This window comes from Callorhinus ursinus, unplaced genomic scaffold (assembly GCF_003265705.2).
Source record: "Callorhinus ursinus isolate GAN/ISIS: 27379988/994484 unplaced genomic scaffold, GSC_fseal_2.0 scaffold47, whole genome shotgun sequence".
In the NCBI taxonomy this organism is placed as follows: Eukaryota; Metazoa; Chordata; class Mammalia; order Carnivora; family Otariidae; genus Callorhinus; species Callorhinus ursinus.
The window spans coordinates 18,763-34,138 of record NW_027397109.1 but is presented as its reverse complement, the minus strand read 5'-3'; the positions used below and the strand labels follow the sequence as shown (position 1 = coordinate 34,138).

At 43.9% G+C, this 15,376-nt stretch overlaps 1 protein-coding gene across 8 annotated transcripts in view; it reads right to left on the bottom strand.

The window, feature by feature from the left end:
• Window positions 1-9,887, bottom strand: part of MCTP2 (multiple C2 and transmembrane domain containing 2) — a 229,713-nt gene extending 219,826 nt beyond the window's left edge. For 5 of the 8 annotated variants that reach the window (XM_025893062.2, XM_073882473.1, XM_073882472.1 and 2 more), the window contains exon 1: window positions 9,763-9,887. The gene's annotated coding sequence lies outside the window, so the exon portion shown is untranslated. Of the gene's footprint in view, window positions 1-9,664 lie in introns of all 8 variants that reach the window. The other 3 variants (XM_025893064.2, XM_073882470.1, XM_073882471.1) reach the window with 3 other exon arrangements.
• Window positions 9,888-15,376: the final 5,489 nt, after the last annotated feature.

Below are 15,376 nucleotides of genomic sequence, written 5' to 3'. Positions count from 1 at the left end.
TCTGGCAATACCTTTTCAAGGTATGCCTTTAGGAAATTGTAATTGTGCAGACAGGTATGCAATGAAAAATGACTCAGCTCAGACTAGACATCTGCATAAGGGAACCACTAGTACGTTTCTGGTGCTTATTAACAGAAAACAAATATATTCATATAGCAGCACATAGCGTGAATATACGTGTGTATGTAAAAGCAGTTTTGCTCTACACTATTCCATACACGCTTTCTCATATAATCTTAAAAGCAGCCATAAAATCAATGATGTATAAGCACTAAGACAGTTAGCTCTAACTCACAGCCACTAGCAAAAAAATAACAATAAAACAACAAAAAAATCTCATAGCCAGGACTGGTTTTCAATCTGGCTAGATTCGGGATGTTACCACAAACCAAAGACACTACCAAAATTATACCAGTAAGACATCCAGAATTGCTCAGCAAAATTTACATTTAAAAAATAATTTAACAACAAAGTCATCATTCATTGCATATCATGAAATAAACTGACTTCCTTTTTTTTTTAAGATGTATTTATTTGGGGGGGGGTGTGAATGCAGTGTGGGGCAGAAGGAGAGAATCTCAAGCTGACTTCCTGCTGAGCAGGGAGCCCCAACATGGGGCTCGATCTCGTGACCCTGAGACCATGACCTGAGCTAACACCATGAGTCAGACGCTTAACTGACTGAGCCACCCTGGTGCCCCTGAAAGAGACTGACTGCTAACTGGAATGAATACAGACAACATTGATGAGTGCTCTACTCAAAGGCACATGAAGCTGGTGATGGGTGGGACATGAGCACAGGTGCTGGGCAACTTTGGTCATATCCTGCTGCTTCCCATGGCCACCAAATCAGCTTCAACAGAAAGGTAAAATACAGTCCTAGAGGAAGTATAATGAATAGAGCTTGAAATATGCAGTCTCAATTTCCTTCCGTGTTCTAAGAGAACACAGACTCTCTATCTAGATTAAAGAAAGGCTCCCAAGAGGTATCTCAGAAGTCCCCATGGGGAGAGAAGCAGAACATTCAGCAGAAGGAACGCTAGCTCCTCCAAGACCACATCAACCAGAATATCAACCCTATCTGTACACTGTGAACCCTTAAAAGATCTCATTTGGGCTTAATATTTATAAATGAATGAACAGCAAAAAAAGCAACCAGATCCAAACAACAGCACCACAAGAATTTTATCTGGGTTTTAGAATGTCAACATCTGTATATATTTAAAAGCTGACATCAGTTTAAAAAACATAAAAACACAGTGAAGTTGTTCTCATGGGGCTGTTCTCGCGTGGAATTAACCATGGTGTTTACACTTACGTGACTGCTTGCTTTGCTACACAAATTTATTATAACTATTATGTGTTTAAGGTATCACTTGGGTCAGATGAAAGAGAGAGACCTTTTCAGAGCATCTAGCTTCATGCATTCACAATCTTCTGGCAGGACATTGCTCTAACGTGGTATATTGATCAATATCCTGCCAAATCCATCTCCAGAACAGGGTTTAGCAGGATTCCAAAGCTTTATCGATGTGGGTTTTAGAGCAGCCTCTGCGGTGAAGGGTTTCAACTCTGTATTCAGCCTGGGAATGCACAGAGCAACTGTTTCCAAACCCACGATCCAGAGAAATACCTGGCATCTTAGTTATCATGGGTCTTGGAGACTCCCTTGTTTGGGGGCTAAACAACTTCACCGGAAAATAAGTCAGAATGCAGTGGTTAAAATAGCCCTGGCTTGGAATGGAATAGTAGAGGGGGGAAAAAAAAAAAAGTAAAATTCCCACCAACTAGATGACCCTGTACAACTTACAGGGCTTCTCTGGGTCTTGGTGTTCTCATCTATAAAATGGGGATGACTCCTATCCAGCATGGTTCCTGAGAATAAGATGATGCTGCCCTGAGCTTCTACTAGGTAGCTGGCACATGAAATGAAATACATACCTGCTGAGTCCATATGTCCAATAAACCACGGAAAAACGAAAAGCTTCTTCCACCAAAAGAAAAAACATCGTCCATTAAAAGGCACATATCGGCAATGAACATAAAAACTAAGCACTCAATTACTGATTTACCATCTTGAGCTCACCGTGACAAAGGCAGAAACGGACACAAAGCCGGAAGTTGGAAAGGAAGTAGTTAACAAAGCAACTATACCCATCTGTTACTAATGACCAGGGCTGCACCGACCTGTTCAAACTTTTTATTTTTAATCACCTAAATAGTTCAGAAACAATTTATCATGTACCTTCTCAGTTCTGCCATGTCTTCTGGTTCAAATATTAACAGAGGAAACTTCCTGAGCACCTTCTTTCTCATTCCTTGCTAAAGCTAAACGTTTCTGTGCCAGCCCAAATAGATTTAAGAGAAAGAAAGAAATGTCAGAGAAATTCTGCCTGTTTAGACAGGCCGAAAATGCTGAAAGCAGCTTCTGCCAAAGATTCCTACAATATCGAAAACACGCAACTATGTAGGAACAAAGTGCATGACAAGCACACCAGAGAGGAAATAATTTAGAAGGGTGACACAAGGGGCACCTGGGTGGCTCACGCGGTTAAGCATCCGCCTTCGGCTCAGGTCATGATCCCAGGGTCCTGGGACTGAGTCCCTCATCGGGCTCCCTGCTCAGTGGGGAGTCTGCCTCTCCCTCTGCCCCTCCCCACCACTTGTGCTCTCTCTCTCAAATAAATAAATGAAATCGTTACAAAAGGGTGAAACATAGACTTGGAGAAGATGGAGACAGTTCACTACAGGGCCTGTTGCAGACAGGTGAGAATTCTTGCTCAAGTGAAGCACATCTTTCTGGGACAAACAGAGACAGACACGCTCACCAGACAGACTGACCAGGTGAAGGTAAGCAAGACTGCGGCACCGCTGGTCCCCAGCTCATTCATGAAAGAGCAACAGGAGATGGAAGAACTGATCCCGGAGACCATTTTCAGACTAGAAACCTATATATGTAATAATTATGTAATGTTTTACACTAGGCAAGACTGTTACAGGAATGATGTTGGTACTGTGGCTCAGGTAATATAGTGTCCTTTTCTGATATACGAAGTTCTCAAACCAAACACCAACATCTTTCACAATGCAAAAAATAGTCCCCTCCCCACCCCCACCAAAAACACAGATTATCCACATCATAATCATCACAGTCATTTTTGTTTGTTTCTGGTCTGATTGGGGTTTTGTTTCATTTTTGTATTGTCACCTCGGCTGCCTCTTGGCTCTGAACATGGTGACAGTCACACAGATAAGTTTAATACTTTTCTAGTTTTCCTGACCAGATACCAACCTCTCATGAATATTTCTGACTTTTCATGGACAAAATTGATCATAAACTTTCAGTTCCTCAAAAGCATCCATCCATCAACTTCTGAAAACCTGTCTGTTCTTTCCAAACATTGCTTCATGCCCCAGAGGGATCTCTGCCCACCAGTGGCTGACTCCAGCCAACCAGTCCTGCTAAGCGCAGGCAGCCTGGCCTCTGGAGGCCTCCCCTCACTGCCTGGCTCCCACAGCACCTTGTGCCTTATCCTTAGCAAACAGCACACTTTCTTGTAGGCACCTGTTCAAGTGCCTGACTTCCCATCTTAGCTGTAAGTTCTCAGGAGACAGGGAGCTATCTGTCTGATTCACAATGAAAACTCTAGCACATACTCTGCATAACACATGCTCAATTAATACCTTTGGATAAAAGAACACATATTTATTTATTTCAACCACTTTGTAACACAGGTTTTAAACAAACCTTCGGCTCAACTCTGAGCACCGAAGGAAACCTAATGTTCCGCACAAAAATTAACCTGGTAGTATTGGTATCAGCAGTATCATCTACAAAACAGCACTGGCCAATCTGTGATCTACAAAACGATCCAGTTAATTTATAATAAATATGATATATATAATAAATATGACCTATATTAATTTATAATATGATATATATGTGATATATAAATAGGATAGAAATATTTATGATATATAGATATGTATAGTGAGTGCTTTTAACAAGAAAAAGTAACTGATTAAGGGGAGAGATGGCAAGCATTTTACCTTATGACAATTATATGGGCTCAAATTCTGCAAACGAGTTTTCAACAAGCCCCTTATCACGCTCCTGCTCCGGCCAGCCCTTGTTTGCTGTTCCACGGTGCCGCCCTCCTCCCACAAGCCAGATCTCCGGCTATCAAACATGAAAGGCCAAAGTGAGCAGAGAATTCATCTCCACCCTCTCAAGAATGAGCAGAAGTGGGCGCCTGGGTGGCTCAGATGGTTAAGCGTCTGCCTTCAGCTCAGGTCATGATCTCAGGGTCCCGGGATCGAGCCCCGCATCGGGCTCCCTGCTCAGCGGGGGGCCTGCTTCTCCCCCTCCCTCTGCTTCTCCCCCTGCTCATATTCTCTATCTTTGTGTCTCGAATGAATTAAAAAAAAAAAAAAAGAATGAGAAGTAAACCTTTTTCACCTTTCACATCAAAGGAATTGGAATTTGTGTCTACCCTGCAGACACCAGGAGAAATGCCCACATTTCCTTTGTGACCTGCTTCTCGCTTCCACCCTCTCCTTGGGAGGCAGCATTATTCATTTGTTGGTATTACTCAATCCGCTGAATTATTCAGTTGTGCTCTCTGCCGCATTATTCAATGTACACAAACCTCTACGTTGGAGTCATCCAGCCATTTCAAACTCACAATGTCCACGAAACTCATTTTTTATTCTTTGAAAACAATCTAGTCCTGACTTGTGATGCTAGCACCAGCCCAGGGGCCCAGCACCAACCTCAGCCCCAACCCTCCCTCTCCCCTATCACCCACATCCATTTGGTCACCTCCGCCGTCTCCCAGATAATCTCTCAAACCCTCACACACCTCTGCTTCCCTATTGCTTTAAGCCAAGCCCTACAACCTCTCTCCTGAACTAAGATAACTTCTTAACTCCTTTCTGGCTGACTCACTGAGGGAATTAGGGCATCTGACTCCATTCAGCCATAGCACTGCAGAGCAAGTTTGTCCTTACTAGTCTTTAGGGATCACATCTGTCCAGTCACCACTGTTATCTCCTTCCGGTGCCTGACATTAACACTCAGCACAACTAGGCAGGTGACAAATGGCCATGTGAACACATGAATCCATGACTGAGACAGCCAGAACTCCCAGAATTAAGTTCTGCTGCCTGCCCTACACTCAAATTAATGTTTGTCTAAACATCTGTCTCCAGAGGAGAAGTGAAGACTCAGTAACCTGAGGTCCACACCCAAAGGCAAACCACCATTCGACACACTCACACATGTCCTCACATCTATAGCTCTATCTTTTTTTCATGCTTCCTGAAATGATGGAAGTATTCTGTGATCAAATATATAGAACTCCAGAGAATCGTTTTCGGAAACAAAAAAAAAAAAAAACTCTGAAAATGCAAAACTGTGAAAATGCAAAAAAAAAAAAAAAAACCTCTTCTAGATACCTTCCAGGACATCATGGACAAACACATCATCACCTTCAAGCCCTCTGTGTCCTGGACAGGGAGCTGGGCTTTAGAAGAAAGGCCTCTGTGCTAATACCCGGGTGAAACCCACGTTACAAAACAAGGCCAGCTTCCACCCACAGGGGGAATGCATATGAGCCCATCATTATGTCTGGGAAGGAGGCAACTTCCACGTTACTCAATTACATATATGCAATTGTGTCCATTTGCTTATGAAACTTTAGAAATTCCCACTAGGAGGGAATGACAACATTTTACCTCTCTCATCTGGCAATTTGTCCCTAAAGAAACACCTGTTAAACCCATGTGGTCAGCAAATGACAATGACTGTTAAAAAGGGCTATTGCAGGTAGTCTCCAGTCTGCCTTCCAACCTTTCCTACGAGGCCCGCACACAACAAAGACACAGATGAAAACTGTCCCAGGCAGAAGAGAGGGAAGGCGCCTGAATGGCTTTCCAGTTGTGTGCCCAGGGACAATACCCTTGTCTCTCTGGGCCTCAGTTTTCTCGCATTATATGGAAGTAACAAGAGCCCCGCTTTGTGGGGTTGTATTCATGATTAAAAGAGTTCCTATTTCTTAGCACAAGAAATAGGCCTGAGTACAATCTGAGTGCTCAGTAAATGTCAGTGATGGTAATATAAATGATACTCATACTACAATCATAACATATTAGCACTAGTATGAATCCCACTCCCCTGTTACCACCCCCACAGGGGGGGTCTATGCCCTACCAGTTCTCTGAAATACCATGAGCAGTGGGTCTCAAACTTTAGCATACACCGGAACGATCAGGAGGGCTTCTCAAAACGCAGATTGCTCTGCTCCAGACACAGAGCTTCCGATTCAGAGGGTCTGGGATGGGAGCTGAGAACATGCATTTCTAATAAGTTAAAACCAGTTGTGTGGGTTCAGCTGATCTGGAAGGACATGTTGAGAAGCACTGACTAAGGGGCCTCACTGCATCCATGGAGGAGAGTGTATGAGTCCAAACCTCTGGCTTTCTACAGCCCCTCCACACACCAAGAATGCTCTCCCTGGACTCTTTCATCTTGGTAACTCCACCACCAATTCCAAACTCAGCTCAAGCCATCAGGGGCCCTCCAGGCTCCAGGCCAGCACCTATGACACTGTGCTATCAGAATGAAATCAGCTCCATGAGGCTAGGAGCTCCCTAGCAAATAGGACCTCGCCATAGTCAGTGCCTGGGACATAGGAGTGCCTCAGTAAATGATGACTGGTAGAATGAGAGCCAATAGCCAAAGGCATCCCTGGAGAGCAAAGCAAAGTAGAAGGTCCTAGAAGTCAGCTCTGGGCCTTCCCCTCCGGACTGTTCACTAGATTTGAAATGCCCTGAGTCCCTGAGAAGCCGAGTATCCCTCTCACCCCAGCCACCAGCCTCTACTCTGCTCAGCGAACAATGAGGCCTTTGCCTCCAACCACAACTGGCCCTCTTACTCTTTGACAGTAATGGAGCTTCAGCTTCTGGCCTCTCACTGGCAGAAGACCTCATGCGTGCTACAGGCTGCTAGGAGATGTTCAGTGTTCTCAGGGAGAGAGGGCTGCAATCAGGAAGCATTTTTATGTAAGCATTTCTGGTAAACTGCCCAAAAAGACCTCAGCAGAAAGAGAAAAAAACCTCCAGCAAACGGTGATCATTTCTTTTTCCATTCTAAATAAGCATTCACTTTCGTAACTAATTTTGCATTATTTTTTTTAAAGAGGATCCGCGAATTATTTGCCTTCCAGGTGTCACAAAATCTAGATCTGCCCACTTCACATCTCATGCATACTCTGGTCCCTGGCCCCTTCGCTTTTCTGGATATTTCTCTAATGCATCACTCTCGGCCCCTTCATTACAACATCTTAACCAAGCCAAGCACACTTCTATAAACACATTCTAGTCAGGATTTCAAATACTCCTAAAGAGGAGTTCAAGGCGTGTTGTCGATTTCACTGTCAAATGAAAACAGAAAATAAAAATTGTGCCACGCCCAACCCAGGCAGAATATAGCCTACCTGATCCTCCCAACACAGGCAAAAAGCCTCTCTTCCCCACCCCACCCCCCAAAAGACACTTTTTCCCAACACCTTAAGATAATTTAATTATGAAACCCCTCAATTTCTGTGTGTAATTACTAACAAGTATAAGGAAGGGTTTAAGAAAGCAAGTGCTCTCCATGTCAGGAAATATTATTTAAAATTCTAAGGACTATTTTCATTCTCATCCTCTACAGCATAACAACTGTAGTTTGAAAATCACTTTTGTGGTTTACAGGAATTTGAAGAAATTACGAGCTGTCATGGATCATTCACTCAAAGGCTAAATTATGAATATTAGGATTCCTTACCAAATAAGTGCACTTCAGTACTCTCTACACTTCTAGAGAGAGATTTAAGGAAAAACAGATACACATTTTAATAAATGTTATGTATATTCATATATGATTATAAATTTATACACACACATGAAGTCTTTTCTAGGTGACAAGAGTGGCTTCTATTCATCTGGAAGATATGGAATCAAGCTGATATATGTTAAAGGGTATTAATAATATGAAAATTAACTGTTAACTTCAATGTGTAATATACAAGGAATACTTACAAAGTTTTACTGATTTGTCCCACTTGGCTATATTGGGTCCTTAAAAAATATGTTAAGGAAGACACATAATAAATTTTATATTTGAAAAACGGCTGTTCTTCTTCTTGTCCCAGACTGGTTATAGTTTAACCACACAAAGAGAATGAAAGCAATACTCATTTTATTCATAACGGTCACTTTAACTGATGTGGATTGTTTTAGGAAAATAGATTTGAATTATTTTCCATTAAATCTGCCAGATTTACACTATATGTCTCACAGCACCATGGAATAGTGAAAAAGCATGGGTTTTGCACTCAGAAATATCCCCCTTCATCTCTCAGGTCCACTAATTACTTTCAACAAACTGCTGGATTCCTCCCTGCCTGGGTTTCTCACCTGTACAAGTGGGAATAATATCTACCTTGTGCATTTTATGCAGCAAGATAAAGTGCCCAGCATGGTAGGTGGCACAGAATGGATTCTTAACCTAATTTTGAGGATGGTTTTGATAGTCCTTGTCAGTTCGGATGTCAGACTAGGCTAACGACAGATATTCTTCAAAGATTTGCATTCTCCCTGCATTTAAATGCTTACTACCAGAGATTAAAGAGGTGCCGCTGTGCCACTGCTCTTTCTGAACACCCACCTGCGTGGAATGGGTGCCCTAAGTGCCCCTTTGTATTAACACCTGTGCTACCCAACAGCACACCAACCTGGCTCTTGCAGAGGTTCCTCCTTAAAAGGCATACATACAACAAATATTTATTGAATTGAAATGCTGCCGACCCAAGCGAAAAATGAATGGAATGGAAATCATAATCCACAGACCTGTTTGCCATTCAGTGTCTCCGGAAGCAGGTGTTTGTAAAGTTCCAGGGTTCACCTGGAAGCTGTTTGGTAACTCTGAGTGGCCCCTGTTAATGTAACTTCCAGTCCACACTTAGCTAAGTACCTACAAGCCGCTCAAACCCTCAGACATCGCACAGAAATTCCTTCAGATGTTCTAACACGCTTATGGAAACCCAAAGATCTCTAAAAGCCATAGGCGCCCCCATTTGCTTGACAAATGGACCGGGAGCTGAGGAACTAACTGCGGAAGCAATCGCCTCTCGAGTTCACCACCACTATCACCGTATTGGGGTTTTTTGGTTTTGGGGGGTTTTTTGGGTTTTTTTTTTGTTTTGTTTTTTTTTAATGTGCAAGACATTCTGTAACCTACACAATTATCCTAAGGCTTTCTGCTCCTGTGCCGCTGCGCAAATAAATGCCTGCGCTAGGAACCAAAGTTGGACCGCCAAGGTCTCCACGAAGAGAGCGCATCAAATCCCACATAAATGAGGGGCTAACCTCTGCCGAAAGAGTCCGGGCGGTGGCGGTGACTAACTCCACTGCGCCCCGAGGGGACCAAAAGTGTGTCCTTTAAAAAGCCAAGAATTCCTGGGGCAAGCCGCGCCCGCCCTTCGTGCGCTCTCCAGGACTACCCGCCTCGGATTTCTGCCTCCCGACCTTGGCACACCTTTTGGATTCCGGAACCCGCAGCTCCCGGGAAGGAGCTCCACTGAATTCCTACCCCGAACCCTCAGGGTCCCCAACGCCTCACCTCGGTGGCGAGCAGACGCCCGGCCCCGGAAGAGAGCAGGCGGCGACCCCCGCGCCCCTTCCGCGCGCGCTGCCAGGTGCGCCCGGCGCCGCCCTCACCTGTCCGAGGCCGTGTTGCGGGGGCTGACGACCCGCCGGCGCACGCCCCTCACCTGCCGGGATCCGCCGCGGCCGCAGCTCGCACGCGCAGGAGCAGCCGGGACGCGGCGGGGGCGGGGGTACCTCCGGGGCCGTCCGACTTCCTAGGCCCCCGCTCGCCAGCCCCGCCTCCAGGGGGCGGAGGCGGCCGCGCGTCACCTTGGAGCCACCTCCCACCTAAGCGCCACCGTGGCGGCCGGTGGCCCCGCCGCTGGGCCCCGGCGGAGCGAAGAGGAAGAAGAAAATCACTCAAACGCGCTCGTCTGGCTTGGCTCTCAAGAAAAGGAAGATGTGCCCCAGCAGTCTGGCAGTGACTAGGGGAGCTGAGTTCAAAGTGAGGAAGGAGGACAAGTGTGCCTTACAAACTTAGAATTGCTGAGTAACGTGTCTTCGCGGATACTCAGAGGGGTGCCCCCTTTGTGCCGTGGCTCCCTAAGAGATCAGTGGGGAGAGCGCAGCCTGCATTTTTACCACCCTGACCCTGGCAGGAAGTACCGGAACCAGGCACCCCATTAAACCCCTGCCATGCGTACGCGATTGTGGGTGCAAGTCGGCTACCCAGACGCGCTGAGCTCTTTGTTTGCTGAGCCTTGGTTCCTGGTCCGGAAAGATTAGGCCAATTTCTGAGCCCAGCGCGTTGAGTACTCCTACTCAGAGACCCTTAGAGATCCTTAGGTCCGATGATGGGCACTAAGGCGCTCAGCAAATATTTGCCCTTGGTTCCTTTCCCTTGAATTATTTTTCTTCCTCCTTCCTCTCCTCTTACTGCTGTACTCTCCTTGCACTTTATTCACTCTTGATCTCTGCCTGGTCAGTTTCTTCCCTGGATTGAAAAGCTCATGTCTCCCGTGTACCGAGTCTGCCCTGCATGGCGCTGGGTGGTTTAGGAGGAGTTATGCGWGTTATGATCCCTGCCTTCCAGGAGGTCAGAACTACACACCCGGCCACCCCCACRGAACAGCAGAAATTAGATACAAGAGAGTTATAGGAGCTAAACTGGGTGTGGGACAGACTGGCATTCTATAGGTTGTGGGAGTGGGTGGCCTGTGAGCTGGAGAATTTAACTGGTGTAATTGGTGGTTAAGAGCCTAGGCTCCGGAGTCAGAAAGACCTCATCAAGTCCTGCCTTGGCAACTGATGGTATAAACCGGAGAGTTCACTTAATGCCTCTGAATTTCCACTTTGTCTTTAATAAATTGGGATGCAAATAATAGCTATCGTATACATTCTGAGAAATAATTAAGTGCTTTTCATGAAGTACTTAACCGCAGTGTCCTGGCCCATGATCTGCACTTATTAAACGTTGGCTAATGAGAATAATAGTATGGTAAGAAATGTTGGGGGCCAGGAGGAAAAACATTTAGAACACATGAGAGCCAAACTGTGGCCAAAGCAGAGCTGCCGTCTTCATGCAAAGAATACTTAGAGTAGCTGCTCCCTGTGAATGAACAGAAAGGCTCGCCGCTCACCGATTTCTGGGCTCGGCCTACAACACGGGATCCCATTTAATTTTCACAAACCTGTGAAACAGTTCGTAATATCCCTGGTTTAAGATGAGGAAAATTAGCCTCAGAACCATGAAATCATTGGCCTGCGGGTATGAACCAAGTTAGTAGCAGAGTCATCTGGGCCTATGGCAAATCTGGCTTTTCCCACAGTGGCCTCCCTGCAGGCAGCATCCCCTGCCTTAGGGAGGGAAGGTAATGGGGGGAGGGGGGACATAAAGGGTACAGGAAGGAGGGAAAGAGCAGTAAATAGGAGAAGTAACAACCATACCTTGGAAGCCCACTAATAATACAACAGAATTAAAATAGTAAGTGAACCCACACAAAAAAGCTTTTTGCTTCCAACTCCTGCCACAGTGGGGTTCCTGTTCTGTGGTTCCTGCAGCTCAACCGCAGGTTGAAAATGACTAACAACGTTTTTCAATCATTAAATGCTGCAGAAAGTGAAACATCTAAAGAGACAGAAATCTAAGGTCATACCTCCTCATCTCTCACCACAATATAATCTTCTGTCAAGCTTCCTTGAAGGTTTTTTTGTTGTTTTTTCTTTTCTTTTTTTTTTTTTTTTCACTTGTCCAAATATATTGCCTGCCTCTTTCTGGTATGTTCCATCCAGGAAATAATATCATCGGTTTAACCAACTCGACTTCACTATGTGCCAGCAGCTGGACTCACATATGTGGCTGATAAATTTTCAATACACTGTTGTAACATTGAATTTCTTGACATAAACAAGTTTTGAACCAAGTTTTATAGGCACTGTCCTTGATGTCATAATTGTTACTTTTCTAAAGAAAATAAGATAAAATCTCCGCTCTTCTCGGTCTTGCCTCCTTGATTCACATGAACATCAAAACGTGTAGCCTCTGAAGAAACAACTCTATTATGAATATGATCTTCGAGGTGGGAATTTCTCACTGCCCACATTTAGATTAGAGTCCTACCAGATACAATTGCTCTTAGATGCTAGACAACATATGCTGGGTTCCGTGGCGATGTAATAATTTCCCCTGTTCTTTCCCATGTTGAATGGCATATTTCAGAAGCACTCCGGTGGAGGTATGTTAGCAATGTCACTGTGCCTGTCTGAATGAGCAAGAGTAATTTAAATAGGAAAGTTAAACAGTCACCTGGGATCTCGGCCCATGGAGTTAAAGGAGTTTTTCCTGTCTGTAAATGCAGAGGATCAAAAGCTCCAACTCTTCTCTGCTTGTAGGGAATCACAACAGGACTCCTTGTGCCCTCCCTCCAGAGCTGGTCACATGGTCAGTCCAGTGCAGCTCTGTTTGGAGGACTCAAAGCTCATCTTGGGGTATGAACCCCTTGAATGCCCAAGGAAAAGTTTGTGAGATCTGCTAACAGTGACATAAAAGCTTGGCAATTAGCGTCCCTCATATTTTCCTTCATTGGTGCTTCTTTTAATTTCTAGGCCAAAAAAAAAAAAAAAAAAAAAACTGAAGTAGAAAAACAATTGAGATATATAGGTCTAGACCTGCCAGGAGGTGAAATCCACGTCATGGTTAAGGTAAAATTTAATCCACCATCCAAGTGGCCGATGTTTAGTGTGTGCCATAAGGAAGCATATGCACTTTGCTGCATGGCCTTGAGAAAATGGCATTCCTTTTACAGTTTGTGCGAATCATCTTTGTTATTCTATTTGCTCAGTTCGGTTTCTTCCTATCATATAATTGTCATGATAGTTTACAGAAAACATATCCCCTTTTTATAGTGGCTTGTGTAGAGAGACCACACTTAAGGACTCGCTCCTAGCCCTGCCACTTAACTAACTACATGTTTTCCTGCAGTTGGTAAGAAAAGAAAAGAAAAAAAAAAAAAGACAGTGGTTGGTGGGGTTTCAGTTCCTTGAACAAAGGAGTGACCCCAACAGAAAAGGAGTCTACTTTCTAATTGCTCAGAAGGAAGACTTATTATAAAATCTTTCTTTGGAAACCAAAACAAACATTCAATTGTCTTATTAATAATAAGTCTATGTAACAAATTATTTCAAATACCTACACATGTATTTAATGCAAGCTAATTAGCTGGATATGTTCACAGGTAGTAAATTGCTCAAAGTTACATTTTCATAAATATTATAGTTTTTAAGGGTGAGAATTTTTATGACAAAATGAACATCTGGTAATAGTTGCTTTTAAAAAGTTAAAATTATTGGAGACATGGTAGGGTAAATCTTAGAGCCTTAGTCCCCCATTTATCAGATAATTAAGGCAGACCCAAATTTACTTTTTTAGGTGAAGCTTAACCTTTCTCAAGAATACTTGGTCATCATCAACATTTTTACGTCTGGTGATGTGAATTCCATCCAATGAGCTTGTTGCTTAAGCTTTTCCCCCAGATTAAACCAGACCAAGAGAGCATTCCATATGGTACAGCATTGCCATAGCCCCACACAGAGTCACTTTGTTGGATTGTTCTCTAGAGTGCTGCCATTGGCCCTAGTTTGGAGCATCTTGGAATCAGTCTTGAGAAATGTGTTTTTGAATTTGCACTTGGAATGTTGGCCAGGGTTATTGTTCTTAAAATCCTGGTGCTTGTTTTAAGATGATCCAAGGTAGAAGTTGTCAGTCATGTAGGGTATGCAAACCTAGGCTTTTCCACAGGATTGGTTTGTTTGCATCCCCTGAATTCTGCAAATAGCACAACTGAACTGGATTTCCTCTCTAATTGGACTACTAGAACGCTCAGAGAGGTCTCCCTCTGCAGCGCTTTTTTGTACATTGTATAACAAAGTTGTATTTTTCTACCTTTACTGTTGTAAGTCTGAGATGAAACTAAAAGAATTTTCAGGACTGGAATATTGGAATAATAATTTCTGAGCAATTAGATGGACATTCATTGACACATTCGCCCACATAACTACAATATATTTCGAGTAGCTAGGATGAGGGCCACAGACAAGGATGCCTACAGGGGCCAGGCTGATGAAATAAATGTGTGACTGGCCACAAACAAAAATTAGAGGCTCCCACAAACTGTCCACCTAAAGGAATTCATTTATTAACTCTGTGCTGGCCAGATAAGGCAGGTGGCTAGAAGTCAGGTGGCTATTCCTATCCCCTGGCCAACAATGTGTCAAGCCCCAATGTAAACACTATGGATACACATAAATAAGATATGAGGCTCCTGCCCCCCAGGGGCTCACAGTTTGTTGAAGGGGGGAAACATGGAAACAAATGAGCACAATAGCATGTCAGGAGGATGAGATTCTAGTAGGAGCACCTGCAGGGTCCAGCAAGTAAAGTACAGAGTCAGATGCAGGATTCCAGGTAGGAAATATACAAGGGAATGAGCAAACACAATGACTCCCTGCAGCCCCAAGTGCTGAGAAAGGAGATCCTCAGGATTTAGTCTTAGTGCACACCACTGCGAGTAACACACACTCAACCAGCAGGAGATCAATTCAGGAAATGAAGCCGGACCTGTCTAGCAATATTTTGGTGATTGTTTACTGGAGTAATCAGAAAATTAAAATATAGATACATGGAAAGAAATAACACTTTTAGTCAAGGACATTAACAAATTTTGGACTTGAAGTCTCCAGCCTATATTTGTGAGTCCTGGGACATATAATTTGAATAAGTTTTCACTCATCGAGGCTCCAATTACTGGCTGTAACGATGACCTACAAAGAAAATACAGAATCACTAATGAATGCATTGAAAACTAGCCAGGAAATACATGGGGCTTTATTAAGTGCATAATAATATTTCCAAGCTGACCTTGGTAAACAATTACCTGCTTTACTGATTTTTTAGGTTCATATTTATAATGACTATTGTTGAATCTTCCTGAGAGACTCTGGGCCCAAAATAGAGAATAAAATAGTAAGAAATCTGGATGCCTGGGTGGCTCAGTCAGTTGAGTGTCTGCCTTTGGCTCTAGTCATGACCCTGGGGTCCTAAGATCAAGTCCCACATCGGGCTCCTTGCTCAGTGGGGAGTCTGCTTCTCCCTCTGCCTGCCACTCCCCCTGCTTGTGCTCTTTCTCCCTGTGGAAATAAGTAAATAAAATCTTTTTAAAAAATAATAATAAATTTGACCTTAGTACTA